The sequence below is a fragment of the Lactuca saligna genome, chromosome 2 (assembly GCF_052625555.1).
Source record: "Lactuca saligna cultivar CGN05327 chromosome 2, ASM5262555v1, whole genome shotgun sequence".
Taxonomy (NCBI): domain Eukaryota; kingdom Viridiplantae; phylum Streptophyta; class Magnoliopsida; order Asterales; family Asteraceae; genus Lactuca; species Lactuca saligna.
In genome coordinates, this window is record NC_136418.1 from 179206067 (window position 1) to 179220712 (window position 14646).

Genomic DNA, 14646 nt, shown 5'->3' on the forward strand with positions numbered 1-14646 from the left:
TATATTATTTACTATTTCTTCATAACCGATTTAAACCAACGACTTCACGTATTCGAGGAAAACATAGTTAGTTGTATTTATATGAAATTTACTTGGTTGTGAATTGTGGTAATATTATAATTTAATAAAAATACCAATCAAAATACATCATTTGTTTAAAATTATTGATAAATAGCAGCAGCTATATGTCTGGAAATTGGAACACCAGAGTTGAAGTATGCATTTAGTCAATCTGTGTCTTCTGCTTCTTTGAATTAGACACAAACCCCACCTTCCTAACATTTGCTTATCACTATCCATTATCCAACCACATCTTCATGGAAACCTCCCACCCAAATATGTAAAATATAATTCAACAAACAAAACCTTACTTTTAAGAACCCAAATGTAAAACAAATTTTATAATAGAAATATTTTCTCATCTCCATTAACAACAAAATAAAACTACTATCCACTACCAACTTTGTGGTTCTAGGTGTTTCCAAATCATCTTCTGTAACCTCATGTTAGACTAACACTAACAAAACAGCATGAAAAAATATAATATTTATCCTAATCTTTGGTGTTTACAAAATATATACCCCCAAAACATTGTAAAAATCAAGCTCATGAAATCAAAAATCAAAAAATCTGTAATCTCATTCTGATATAATCGAAATCTGACCACTGGAAATGCTGCCATGGCTGTCGTCACAGAGCACCACCGCTCTTTCCAAATTGGCCACAATATCGGTCATGGTGGGTCTTTCTCTACCTTCCAAGTTCACACAATGTATGGCGGTGTACGCCATCAGTTCCACCGCCTCCGCCTCATTCACCTCCGGAGGCCCCACTCTCTTATCCAGTATCTTTCCCAATTCGCCGGAAATCACCGCCGGTACAGCATAGTCCACTAGACTTATCGGCGTACCACCGTTGTCATCACTCTTGAATATCGCTCTCTTTCCGGTCAAAAGTTCAAGGAGTACTACCCCAAGGCCGTACACGTCACTCTTGGCAGTGACGACGTTTAATCCGTAGTACTCTGGATCAATGTAGCCGACGGTTCCGGCGGCCTTCGTTGCTCGGTGATCCGATTCGGATTCAGGACCCATTAGAGATAACCCGAAATCAGAAACCCTAGCGACCCAATTCGCGTCTAGCAAGATGTTAGATGATTTGATGTCGCGGTGTATGATCGGAGGAACTGCGTAATTATGAAGGTATTCGATTCCTCTTGCAGCATCCAACGAGATTTTGATCCGCATTTTCCATGAATTCAACAAGCTGCTATTCTTCTCCACGTTCTTCTTGTCGTGTAGATGATCGTACAGAGCTCCATTTCTCATGTACTCGTAAACCAAGAGCTTTTCGTCGCGTTCTTCACAGTATCCCACGAGTCTGACTAAATGTTTGTGATGAAGACGAGATAAGAAAGCTAATTCTGAATCAAACGCGCTTTCTTTCTCTTGAAATTTCTTTGTTTTTTGACTTGTTTCCCCTCTTTTAATGGCGACTTCACGACCATCTATGAGTTTGCCTTTGTAGACAACCCCAAAACTCCCTGCACCGATTTTATTCTCTTGGGAGAAGTTATCGGTTGCTAAAGCTAAGTCGGCGAAGGTGAATTCCTCTTCCCTGTCAGCATGTTTTGAAGATGTTCCACTTCTTTGTCGCCGGAAAGCTCTTGACGCTTGTCGCCGGATTGTTGAAGATCTTGAAACTGGACTGCTGTTTGAAAATTGAGGAGGATTGAGCGTAGAAGCAGTGATTGTGGGTTGAACGGAGTTGTGTATCTTTTTGTTCCCACAACAAACACCGGTCCATAAACAGTAAATAATAGTACAGATACCTGCAAAAGCCCCAATTGATCCGACTATGGCAAACGCCAGTAACCCCTTTCTCAAAGCTTTTGAAGGTGGAGACCGTGGGACGTTACCATCTCCAAGCGGCGGTGGTGGTGGAGCCAATAATGGTGGTGATGGTGGGAAGAAACTGGATATATCACAAGGCTTACATATTGATCCATAGCCAGAACAAAGAAATTGAGATTGAGTGTATATACCACAACTGCAATCGGATGTAACACATGGCCCTGGAAGAATTTGTCTCAATGGGAGCTCGAAGTCTAATGGATACGAAGCGTTTCTAGCCCATCCTTCTCCCCAGCAAATTACAGAGAGGTTGCTAGTTGTTAATCCACAAGTAGAATCCAATCCAGCAACGATAGACTCGAAGGAGACACCAAGTATATTATCACTCATAATCCCTCCTCCACCACCCCAACAAACTACAGAGCCATTTAATTTTCGCAAAGCACACGTATGGTTCGCACCAAGCGCAAGTGCAGAGAACTCGAAGGATGAATGATTTGGTACATTGATCTGTCCGTAATCGTTGTTACCTCTACAAATCAAAAAACCGGTAGAATTTACTCCACAGGCGTGATTACCTCCAACAGCAACATTCAACATGCGAAAATTTGTAAACGCAGCTTGAATAGCATTCGTTGCTTCTGAATTGGTTCCAAAACAAATGATTCCAGCGTCGTCCCTCAAATCAACGCCACAAGTAAACCCTAATCCCGATGAAATCGATTGGAGATGATGGTTTTGAGTTGGAATCCCGTCACCATACCTCCAACAATAGACGTTCCATCCAGAACTATTCGTGATCGAGCAAATTTGAGTGTCTCCGATGGATAACTGACTCAAAAGCACCGTTTCATTGTAGTAGAGACGCTTCGGAGTCAGGCTAGGGTTCCAACAGACGAGACTGGAACCGCCGGACCTGACGCCGCAGAACACATCACGACCACCGGCGATTGACTCAAATGAGATATTAGAGAATACATCAAACACTTGGCCATTGCGCCAGCATTGGATCCGTTGACTCGGTTGACCAGCGACGATGCCGCAGACAGTGATGGTGGAACCATAGCTGATAGAGACAGTGGTGGCGGAGCCACCAAAGGCATGGGCGGTATATAAGATAGAAAAGATGACACCGACGACGGAGATGACAGAGGCGGATAATGTCGTCATCTGATGGTCGGGTAGACGCCGGCGACGATGTTTTGCATCGGTTGATATGAACGGAAATTTTTGATTGAGAGAGGAATACTGGAATAGAAAGAGAGATAATCAAATAATAAATGAAAATGAATATTCGAAAATAAAAGAATTTAAATTTTCAGATAATCTGTTACCAGTGAGAATGTATAGAGTAGGGTGACGTACTGTCACACACGGCAAGCTATAATAAGATGACACGTGTTACTCTGTCACCGGTGTGCAGCTTTGTTTACACGTAAGCACAATACTTTAGTTCTAGGTAGCAAGCTTTGACCATTTACTTTTTGAAATACTGAAAGAGTGAAGATTATTCTTTTTGCTTTTTGTAAATGGGATAAATAAAAACAAAATAATATTTAAAATTTTATTTTCTGAATGCTTAAAAGATAAAACAAGTCGTTTTATTGTTACTTGTATTATTGTAGCATGTATTTGCCCCTCTTATGTGTGTGTTTTAATAAGATATTCAACAATAAAAACAAAAATAAAATATTAGGTACGACCGATATATTGCATGTGGACAATATTGTATTTGTTTCGTCAACATTCATATGTTTGGTGCATGAAACATAGGAAATTCTTCTTCTAAGTTCTAATGAAGTTGTGGTTGACGGAGAAATTTACTAATTAGTCCTTAGAGGTTGTTGTCATTTGTCTTAGTCCAAAGTCGAATACTGGTTTCTTAGAATGTTCGTTATTAATACTAATAGGAGATATATGTAAAATTGATAAAAGTATTTGTCTAACTTTTATGATCTCCAAAATTCATATTTTAATCCAAATTTATCTCTTTATATTTATCTTATTGTAAGTATTGGAAACATTAATTTGCCATCTAATAAACATTTAATTTTTTTTTTGTCTAATTAAAGGATACTTTACTTTTAACAAATCTTTACTGAAAGGAAAATACCACTTTTCTTGTATACGGCAATATATTTGCTAATCATGGGCATACCTATACACAGATGATACACATGTGTCTATATATACGTGATAGATTTGTAATTTGTTGATTTTTAATGTTGTTTTTGTTTTATGGTTTTGTTAATATTTAATTCCAATTTTCTAGAACCAAACCAATCTTGTTGATTATGATATGTAAATAATATATCCTAATATCAATCTGATTAGAAATACGAGATGAAATTTGATTTATTTCGGTTGAATTACAACCACAAACCAACAAAATTATGCACAATATGCATCTACAACCTGGATTATGTTGGTAAGTGTTTTATAATATAATAAAATATAAATATAAATATAATACTTCCTCTATGTATTTATGACAACTTTATTATACTTTAGGATAATAAAAAAGTGAAACTTATTGATGATGAATTATTGACCACACCCTTTCCCAATAATGTTGAAAGGGAATGTCTACAAATATTAAAATGAAAATCATGCATATTTATAAATGTTATTTTTGAGATTAGTTTTAATCTAATGTTGATACTTACATAGAATTATTTAAATTTCATCAACTTTAAACGCAATTTGGGTGTTAAATAATATCGGAATCGAACGTTTAGAAAACCATTTTGCGAGAAGTTCTGTAACACCTCATTTTTGTATTACAGTAGAAACGATCAGTAACATAAATAGACGTTTTTATAGAAGATTATTTAGGATAAAGTTTCGATAAAAGTCTTAGTGATTGTAAAAGCAAGAGTGTGCATTAAAAAACGCCTAAAGTTGATTTTGTAAGAGGAAGTTATGAATTTCTAGAAGTTTCAGCGCAATAGTGTGCGACATTGAAATCGAAATGGAAATCCGTCGATTGTTGGCCGAAACAATCTAAACAAGAGTTGAATATCTCGTGAATAGGAGTACGCCGATATAAATACAGTCGAAAACGAATGTCGTATGAAAAAGTTAAGATTTTTATACGGACTTTAATAGTCTAAGTATGTTAAAAATATAACTTTAAAAATAAAGTGAGAATTAGCTGACGGAGTTTAAATGAAAGTTGTAGTATTCTTCGATAGTTACGTGTTGATATAAGAAACGTCGAAAATCGAGTTCGTGTGATGAAGTTACAACATTTATGTTTTATGCAACGCATGTTTCTAGAACGTGGCTACGCGGACCAGCAGGAAATCGACAAGTGGCACCACCCGAAACCACCGAAAAACGTGCCATGCAAGGGAAAAAGTGTGGCACGCACTGCCAAAATTATGGCTATAAATAGCATGTGCAACCCTCTTCTTTCTCACACAATTCTCTAAACTCTATATGAATCGATTCTCCACTTACTACGCTGTAAGTGTAACTTATATTTATATTCATACTCGTTGTTATAAATATATAAATAATATTTATCAGTAATTTCAACCATAATATTGATTTATCTACTTACGGGAGAGGTGTATAGAATGGATACGTTGGCTTAATTGTTAGATTTCAGAAAGGCTACATGCGAAATAGTCTTGTCTCCCAACTGTCCTGTCTAGCTAATCCTTATTTGATAATAAGTTATAGTATTATAGTTCTAGTATTAATAAGGATTAATAAGTTATAGTATTATAGTTTAATACTTGTTAGACGTGTTACCCACCAATATGATCACCGATATAGCTTGTCAATCATTTGAGTAATTGTCCAAGTGAGTTTTTCTCACTATAATGTATACTCTAGTATGTATCCTCTGTATGTTAGGATATAGTTTCCTTACAATATGCTATTTAACAGTTAGACTAGCTTAGTTAGTTGTCTGTTGTGTGAAATCTGTTTATTTGTTAGATATGTATTGATATATTATGCGGGGAGTTTAGGGCGGACCAACTTTGTGCTGAAGGCCAATAGACTCGAGTACACCAGCTTTACATTGAAGGCCAAGGTGCACACCAACTTTACGTTGTAGGCAAATATAGGCGGACCAACTTCGTGTTGAAGGCCAATAGGCCTCCCATATTTATGTTAAAGGTAATTATGTTTATGCATTATATATTTATTGTTGTACATGGTATTTTGGGGAACTCACTAACCTCCGTGCTTACCCAGTTGATTATAAATATTTTTTTAGGTACTTCATTGATTCGAATGCAAGGTTCGACTGTACACATTCGCATTCGCAACATGTTTCCACATAATGTAACTATACTCTGATATATTTGAATAAATAAAAATGAAAATTTTATGTTAAAAACCGAGATATTACAAGTTCATTTATGTTTGTTTATGTAATAGACGAACGAACATGAACAAGATTTCTTGTTTGTTTAATTAAACGAATGGACAAGAACAATGATCTTGTCAATTTATTTATATTCGTGAACATTTATTTATGTTTTTCTGTTAATGATTGTCTATGTTTGCTAATATCCATTTATATTCGTTTATGTTTATGAGTATTCTTATTTTTCTAACTCTTTTCTAACAACACCTATGTAATGATCACTTGTTCGTATATGTTCATTCTTGATTTGGATGTTTAAATTTAAGGAAAATGAGTAAACTAACTCATATAAGCGAGTATTATAATAATAATAAGCATTTAAAAAAAACCACTTTGGAATAGAGCATTCCGGAGTCAGGGTATTCATTACGGATATGTGTTGACCGCTTTCTTCGGAATAGAGTATCCTGGAGTCACAGACACACGATTCGGACACAAGTTTTGGACAGTTATTTCAAATTATATATATATATATATATATATATATATATATATATATATATATATATATGAGTAAATTACACGAATGGTCCCTATGGTTTGGAGTAATTTGCACGTTTGGTTCCTAACTTATTTTTTTAACTCGGAATGTCTATACTATTTGTTTTTGTTGCACGCTTGGTCCCTGTTTTACCTAAAAATACTATTTTGCCCTTGATTTTTAATTTATTTAAATAATCACACCCCTAACCCCACCCCCACCTCATTTATCTTACGTAAAAAGACTATTTTAATTTATTTAAATAAGGGCATAATAGTCCTTTTAGTTAAGACAATGATCAAACGCATAACAAAAACAAACAGTAGGGACCTTCCGAGTTAAAAAAATAAGTTATGGACAAAACGCCGCAAATTACCCAAACCATAGTGACCATTCATGTAATTTACTCTATATATATTGTAACACCCTATTTCGAATCGTTTCCTAATTCGGGGTCGTGGCCTGAAGATCAGTTATCATAAGGCTTGGGGCCTTGGGTAAAGAGAGATTTAGACCCCTTTGGACGTGGATAATGTAGACTAGGAGATCCGAGAGTTCAGTTTGTGCTTTGGAGCCCAAGGGTATAATTATAAAGTGATAGTTCAGGCTATTTATAAGTTTTAGATTTATGTTCAAAAACTTTTAAGGCAAAGAAGAGTTGATGGGATTGTAGCGCTTCTAATTACCTTTTCGTGGATATAAGGATCATCTAAATTGGAGTTAGAACGAAGAAGTTATGGCCATTGGAAGTTTGGTGGTTTTAGGGTTAAGCCTAGTATGTTGGGCGTACATAGAGTATGTTGGTATTAGACCTGTCAATAAGGCTGGTTTGGAGCGAATCACCCTTGCTCCAAACCCTTTAATAAATTTTAAAATATGACTCGCCCTGCTCCAATAACCCTTAGGGTTTTGAATAATCAAATCCATACCCGTATCCACCAAATCAACGAATACACCACCCATCAACCTAACCCTTTTACAATGCTAAAATTTGACAATTTGATGTGTGCATCATAGTAATATTTCTCAAAAAAAAGATAAAATTTCTACTTAAACAAGATGTACATTACTTAATATTCAAAATCCAATACAATAGGAAACACTTTTTACTTAAACATCCAGTTATATATTAATGTCATATATATATATATATATATATATATATATATATATATATATATATATATATATATAATGGGACAGGTTATAAGTGGAGTGAATCGGAAATGATCCATTGCCAACCCATTTAATAAAAAGGTAACGTGTATGGATCGTAAATGGGTAAACAAATCAAAAAAATAAAACCCAAACCCGAAGAATTCTTACGGGTTTGGAGTGAATCAGGGTCAAAACACTCCCCATTGATAGTTCTATCGGGACAGATGATTGTGGATGGCCCTTGGAATACGTTGGGTGTACCAGGAGTACGCATGACATACACCAGTCAGGTGCAAACCCTAATTTAGGGTCATGGACCCTATTTAAAGGCCTTAACTTGTGTCCAAACCCTATTATCTTCATCATCCATCAACATTAACCATAAAATAGAAACCATAGCCCTCATTTGAGCATTCTTGGGGCTTTTGGAGTGCTTTTGGTACACATTGAAGAGGAATGAGCTCATTAGAGAAGTGTTGGTTAGCTTGGAGCTTATGGATCTAGACCTTGTGCATCTTGATTTATCTTTTGGAGGTATAAAGCTTCAAAATTTATGGTTCTTTAGTGTAGATCTAGTTATGGGTTTTGATATAATCATGTTTTGGTCCCATGGCTTGAATTTGTGAGTAAAAGTTACTCCAAAAGCTTTAGACTTAATATCTTGTCATTTATAAGCTTTTTATGTGATAAAATCAGATCTTTGGGGTTGAAGTTCACCCATGCATGAGTTGTTGGCCATTTCATGAAAGTATGATGTAAGATCCATAATTTTGAACCACTTGGAGCCATGTTATGGCTTAAAGCAAACGACTTTATGGATTAAGATCTTATCTAGAAGCGTATCTGAAAAGTGGACATTAAGGTCTTAAGGGGTTAAACTCCTTTTGTTGAGTTTTTGCCCTCTGATGAGTACATTAGGCATACGTAGGCGTATGCTCAACGTAGTACATGGGATCCTTAAGTTTCGCTTCGATGACTTGTACTCTTTGCAACGACGGGTGCTATGCAGATCATATGCTTCTGGTATGTGGGGAGTACTCTCGAGAAGTTAATTTTGGGCCTTTTGGGACTTGGGTCTTTTGGGGGTTGGGCCATGAGATGTTGGGTACGATATGGGAATGGTAGATTGGTCTTTTACCCATTGGGATGATAGTATATGGATTGGACCTTGAATTTTGGGAATTGACCTTAATTATTGAGTAAAGATATTTGGTTATGTTCAGTGTGAGGTTTTTAGTAGTAGCAACGTGTATATCTCGGTTATCTCGGATTAAGGTGAGTCTCCTCACCATACCCATGGGTCGAAGGCACCAATGTCGGCCTACTAGGATTTTCTATATGCTAGTTGTCTTTGTGACTCTTGCATGGTATGATTGCTATTATGTGGCTTATAGGTGTTGCATGCTCGGGATGAAACAAACCCTAGGGCAGGGCCCACTATTGCATGTTCGGGTTGAAATATACCCAAAGGTGGGGCTCATTATGGCATGATCGGGTTGAAACATACCCCATGGTGGGTCTATATTTGCTTATTGGGTTGGAATATACCCCAGGGTTAGACCCAATGATATGTATGGTATGTAGTATTTTAAGGAACTCACTTAGCTTTGTGCTTAGGGTTTTTATGGTTATGTTTTCAGGTACTTCCAGTTCAAAAAGGAATGGGTTGACTTGATCGCATCGCATCCACCCAAGTTTCCGCAACTTGATGATTTTAGGATTGTACTCTGATAACTATTTTATTATGATATACATTTGAATGTTACGAAAAAGATAATTAGTGTTTTTTATTAAACTAAAAATGAAAATTTTACCTTATAACTTTTAGGTTGTTACAAGTTGGTATCAGAGCATTGGTTTGAGGGATTCGGGCGCACTCTCGGGTGTGATTGAACTCAAGCTGAGGAATTAGTAATATTTTTAAATGAAAACAAATTTCTAAAAAGCCTTTTGTAAAAAAAACGGGGTGATGCGTGCAATCGGCTAAGCTCAAGTAAGTGATTCCCAGAATACCCATACATGTTGATATGCTATATTATATGAATGTTTGCATTCTAGGATAAGGCTAGGGGTACTTTCAAGAATTGCATGATAGATTGGCTTGATATGTGATTCCTTGTAGCCTAGGAAGCATTGGATGCTAGATTGGGAATATGTATTGGTAATAGTAATTGCTAAGTATATGCTTTAAAAATTATATATGATTAGGATTATATATCCCTAAAATGACTGATTTGGCCTTATTTCCTGTTCCTTTTTGGTTGTGGTCCTAGGGTAGAGTCTTTTATTTGATAGTCTATTTGATCATGTATTGTTTATAATTTACATGAATAAGGCAACCGGTAGTGAGAGTGGAAGTTCCTAGCATGGGTGTAGTAAGTGAACTTAGGTGGTTCTTTGTTTGTTCTATCTATTAGAGTGTTATTGCATAAATATTGCTTGCTTTGTGCTTTGTGAGACTCTTAGTGATGTGCGTTAACTATTAAGTGAACGTGTTAAGTTACATGTTGCAAAGGTTAAATAATCTCATAGTGATGGATTTGACTCTATTGCGCATCTCTCGTTTGAGTCTAACTGTTGTGGGGTTGAGTCTTTTACTCAAAGGATTATCTAAGCTTTGTAGCATGTGATTATAATCATGAAATAGTTAGATGACATTAGTAGGAGTTCTTTAGCAGTTGATGGCAGGGTGAGGTCGAAACCTAGGAGAGCCTAGGAAGTGCTTTAGTGGTTGGGTTGCACTGTTTAACAACTACCTGGAGTACCAATTTGAGAAGGTGACCTAGATGATTCGTGATAATTCTTGAGGAAAGTAAGGATAGGTGTGGAATGTAGTATTGGGCCTATACTACCGAAAGCACAAGATCGATACTTGAATTGAGAAAAGTCATGAATAATCTAGGAAGTCTATGGATTGAGGATTCTTGGGTATATTCTGATCATTGGTATGATTGCTTTTCATAATGGTGATGAGCACAAGGCTCAGGTAAAGGTATCGAGCTGATTGATGAGCGGATACAGGAGTTCATTTCTTCGGAGATTACCTGTTGTATTATAAAGCAGACTCCTGTTTGGTAGCATCAAAGAATGGATCATGGAACTCTTGGATGATCGTCTTGGGGCTTTTCGGGCCGAGATTGCAGCATGACAGTTGGAGGATCATCGGGAGCTCAAGGCTTGTGGAGGCCTAAAAGTTTCCTGGGAGTAGGTCCCTATTGCTAGTTCTTTCCTTTATGGATCGAATATGGGTTATTCATCATGCTTTCAGGGGGATCGATTCCGTGATTGGATTGCCACCAAGATTTTGCGAACTTTACAAGAGGAGTTACATGGTATTATTGGTCTTTTAACTGGAAGATTAGCCACCAAGTTAGAGGATTAGACATCGGATGTTCAGGCAACATACGGGATGGTCGAGGTGACTTGGGAGCGAGATCTTGGTCTGGAGAAACAATTAGAAAAGAGGAAGCGGACTCATGATCTGACTCTGCTAGCATCATCTGAGCAATTTGATGGTGTCATGCCTGGTGCTAGAGGTCCGAGGGGACCAACATTTGTTCTAAATATGGAGGAACCCATAAGCGTGCACGTGGCAAGTCCAAATGCAGCAGGTTTGGGTGGAAGGGAAACCTTCACCAAGAATTCACCTTAGAGGTAGAATTTTATAATCGTTGTTATTAGCCTGGTCACCTTAGGGCAAGTTGCCCATGGTTATTAATTGGGACGGCTCAGACCCCATCACCCGTGATTTTCCAAGGGGGAGAGCCAAGATTTCAGAACCTTGCAGGTATGTATTTTGTTCATGCATTTTAATTACTTCTATTTATGTGAATGGTATTTGAGACGTTATGTTCGGTTTAGTCTAGTCCCTATCTAAAAACCATAGTTCCTTGTGATCGCCTAGTTTATATCATCAAGGATTATTATATGCCATTTTTTCATGGCTACAGTTATGAGTGGGTTATGTATTGTTAAGCTGGATCTATATGGTTAGGAAGTTGTTGTAGGCCATTGGTGGAAACAATTTTGGGGTATCGCTTTGAAGTGGATGGATTAGCTTGATTAGTTCAACTATAAAGTCCAAGATCAGAAGTATTGTGTCGCACAGTATGGATGGAAAATGTTTATGGAAGGAATTTGGGGCCCGACCTCTACCATTACTATGGAAGGGGTGGTAGCAAATAAATAATGATGGAGGTCACACGGGTCTGTTTAGACACTAGAATTAAACAAAGGAATTTCAAAATCATATTGCTTGAAGATGGTTAGAATGCAGATATCCTTCGGTGAGTGGTTGTTAGTGTAACACTGTAAATTTTTAGCTAGAATTTTCATTTTCAAAATCACATAATTCCAATTCACTTTTCAAAAAAAATCCACAATTGTTTAAATTATTACAAACACAATCAATAATTGTCTGATAATAATCAAGGATCCTCTAAAACACAAACTCCATCTTGTGTGTACAATCAAGCCGACGCCTTCCCGTGATCCTGAGAAGTACATGAAACACATATCACATAACACGGTAAGCACAAAGCTTAGTGAGTTCCCCAAAATACCACACACATCTCATTAGCCTCTCATGGCTATATATCGATAGAGACCCTCCGGTCAATATGTCTCAGTGGGGACCCTCCGGTCCCACAACTCGGGTTGGACCCTCTGGACCTAACTCAATAAAACTCAGAATAATACACAACATAAATCACAAAGACATAATGATGGATATCACAATTCTCAATATAAGCATACAAGACCCTTTTGTCACACAATGTTACCACTCATGGTAAGTATAGTGAGAAGACTCACCTCGTAAGTAAGCAAGTGAACCTCGTAGCCCTTGAACGGTCTAATCCTCGTCTACATGTCATAATCATCTCTAATAAACACTTATCACCTTAACCCAAATAATTTAAGCTAACCTCTTTGTCTAACCCTTGGAAAGGGCAAAAGACCATTTTATCCCTCCATGGTATCCATAATCCATGTCTTGACCAAACCCTAAAAGTCAACAGAAGTCAACACTCGAGTCAACAGTCCATGTTGACTCAACTCGTCGAGTGCATCTATGCGACTCGTCGAGTTCCTTTGTTTGTCAGAAATATCATGAAAGTCCAAATCAACTAATCGAGTTTCCTTATCAACTCACCGAGTTAAAACGTGTCCAGACTCGTCGGGGAAAACCCTAACCAACTCGTCGAGTCATCTCACCGACTCGGCGAGTCCCTTCAGACCAGTTCCTCATTCAAATGTTTTTAGGTAGAAATGACATCTCATACTCTGGATCTAACCTTCTAAGGCTCACTTATCACGTAAAGTTGCAAGCTTTACATTCATGCATGGAATCTAGGGCTCAAAAATGCCATAACAAGCTTCATAAAGGGTTTCATGTATGAAGACTTGCCCAAAGCTTGATAAATCTTGGATCTTTGGGCTCATGGGGCCTCCTTTTGTCAGTATTTGGAGTCTCAACTCCATGACAAGCTCCAACAACTCAAGAACCACAAGATAAGGGGAAAAAAGCTGTAATGACCATAAAATTTCCACAAATTTTAACTTTTCAAAAACAACCCATTTTCATAATGTTATTACAAAAAGGTTTTCAGTACAATTATTATCAGAGTCTTCCCAGAACCATATCATAAAACATAATCATGAGGAGCGGTACGATCATGCCTTTGCCTTGCCACGGTCTCTTGAAGAACCTGAAAAACATTAAACCACAACTGTAAGTCCGATAAAGGGGCGGCCTTGGTGCCTTAGACCCTGTTGATATAGTGAGGATAACTCACCTCGTAACTGCTGACTGGAGAGATAAGACCGAGATGCTCCGACCACTGACACGATCTCCACCACTGGCCAACACCAACATTGGACTCAAACAAAAGCCAACAATGACCAAAATCCCCCTGGAAGTCAACTGGTCAACCTATGGTCAAAGTCAAAGTCAAAGTCAACCTCCTGACTGACTCTACTCGCCGAGTCATCCCAATGACTCGTCGAGTCCCCATGCTCAGAACTTCCCCAATCCGCGACTCAACTCGTCGAGTCACCCCGAGACTCGCCGAGTCTCACAACTCTGAGTCCCCTCGCACTCAACTCACCGAGTCCTCCCTTGACTCGCCGATTCATGGCTCAACCAGAAGAAGATTAGGACCTCAAGACCAGACTCACCGAGTCCAAGAACAAACTCGCCGAGTCCGAGTCTATCTTCATCCTACTCACTGAGTTGTTCTTCCAACTCGCCGAGTTCCAGTCCATCTCCAAGCAACTCGCCGAGTACACCTTTGTGACTCGCCGAGTGCCTCTAGATCTTAACCCATGCAGAAGCTTTCCAGGCCATGCAGATGATCCAAAACATAGATCTACCCTTATACAACCCATCCATCACGTAAAGTGGCAAACTTTACGTGAATCCAAAGAGATCTAGGCATTTTACACTCTAGGGCTAGGGTTTAGGACAAGATGACTTCACCAAACACTCAATAACAGGGACTTTAATGCACTCTAGACCTTCTCCATTCCAGATCTGAGGTAGGAACCTCAGATCTAACCTTCAAACCCGAAATACCACAAGCTAAACTTTCCACCCATTCTAAAATGATGAACCAAGATGAATAACAGCCCAAGAAACGAAGTAATACCTCAAAAGGAAGCCCCAACAGAAGAGAAATCCGAATCTTAGCAAAGCCCCTTGCTCCAAGCCTCCTATCTCTCCAAGATCTCCTCCAAAAATCTCTTCTCTAAGGTTCAAATGCACTCAAATC

At 37.9% G+C, this 14646-nt stretch overlaps 1 pseudogene; it reads right to left on the minus strand.

Moving 5' to 3' along the window:
* Window positions 1-386: 386 nt before the first annotated feature.
* Window positions 387-3174, minus strand: LOC145028333 (putative serine/threonine-protein kinase-like protein CCR3 pseudogene; annotated as a pseudogene).
* Between the last annotated feature and the right edge of the window lie 11472 nt (window positions 3175-14646).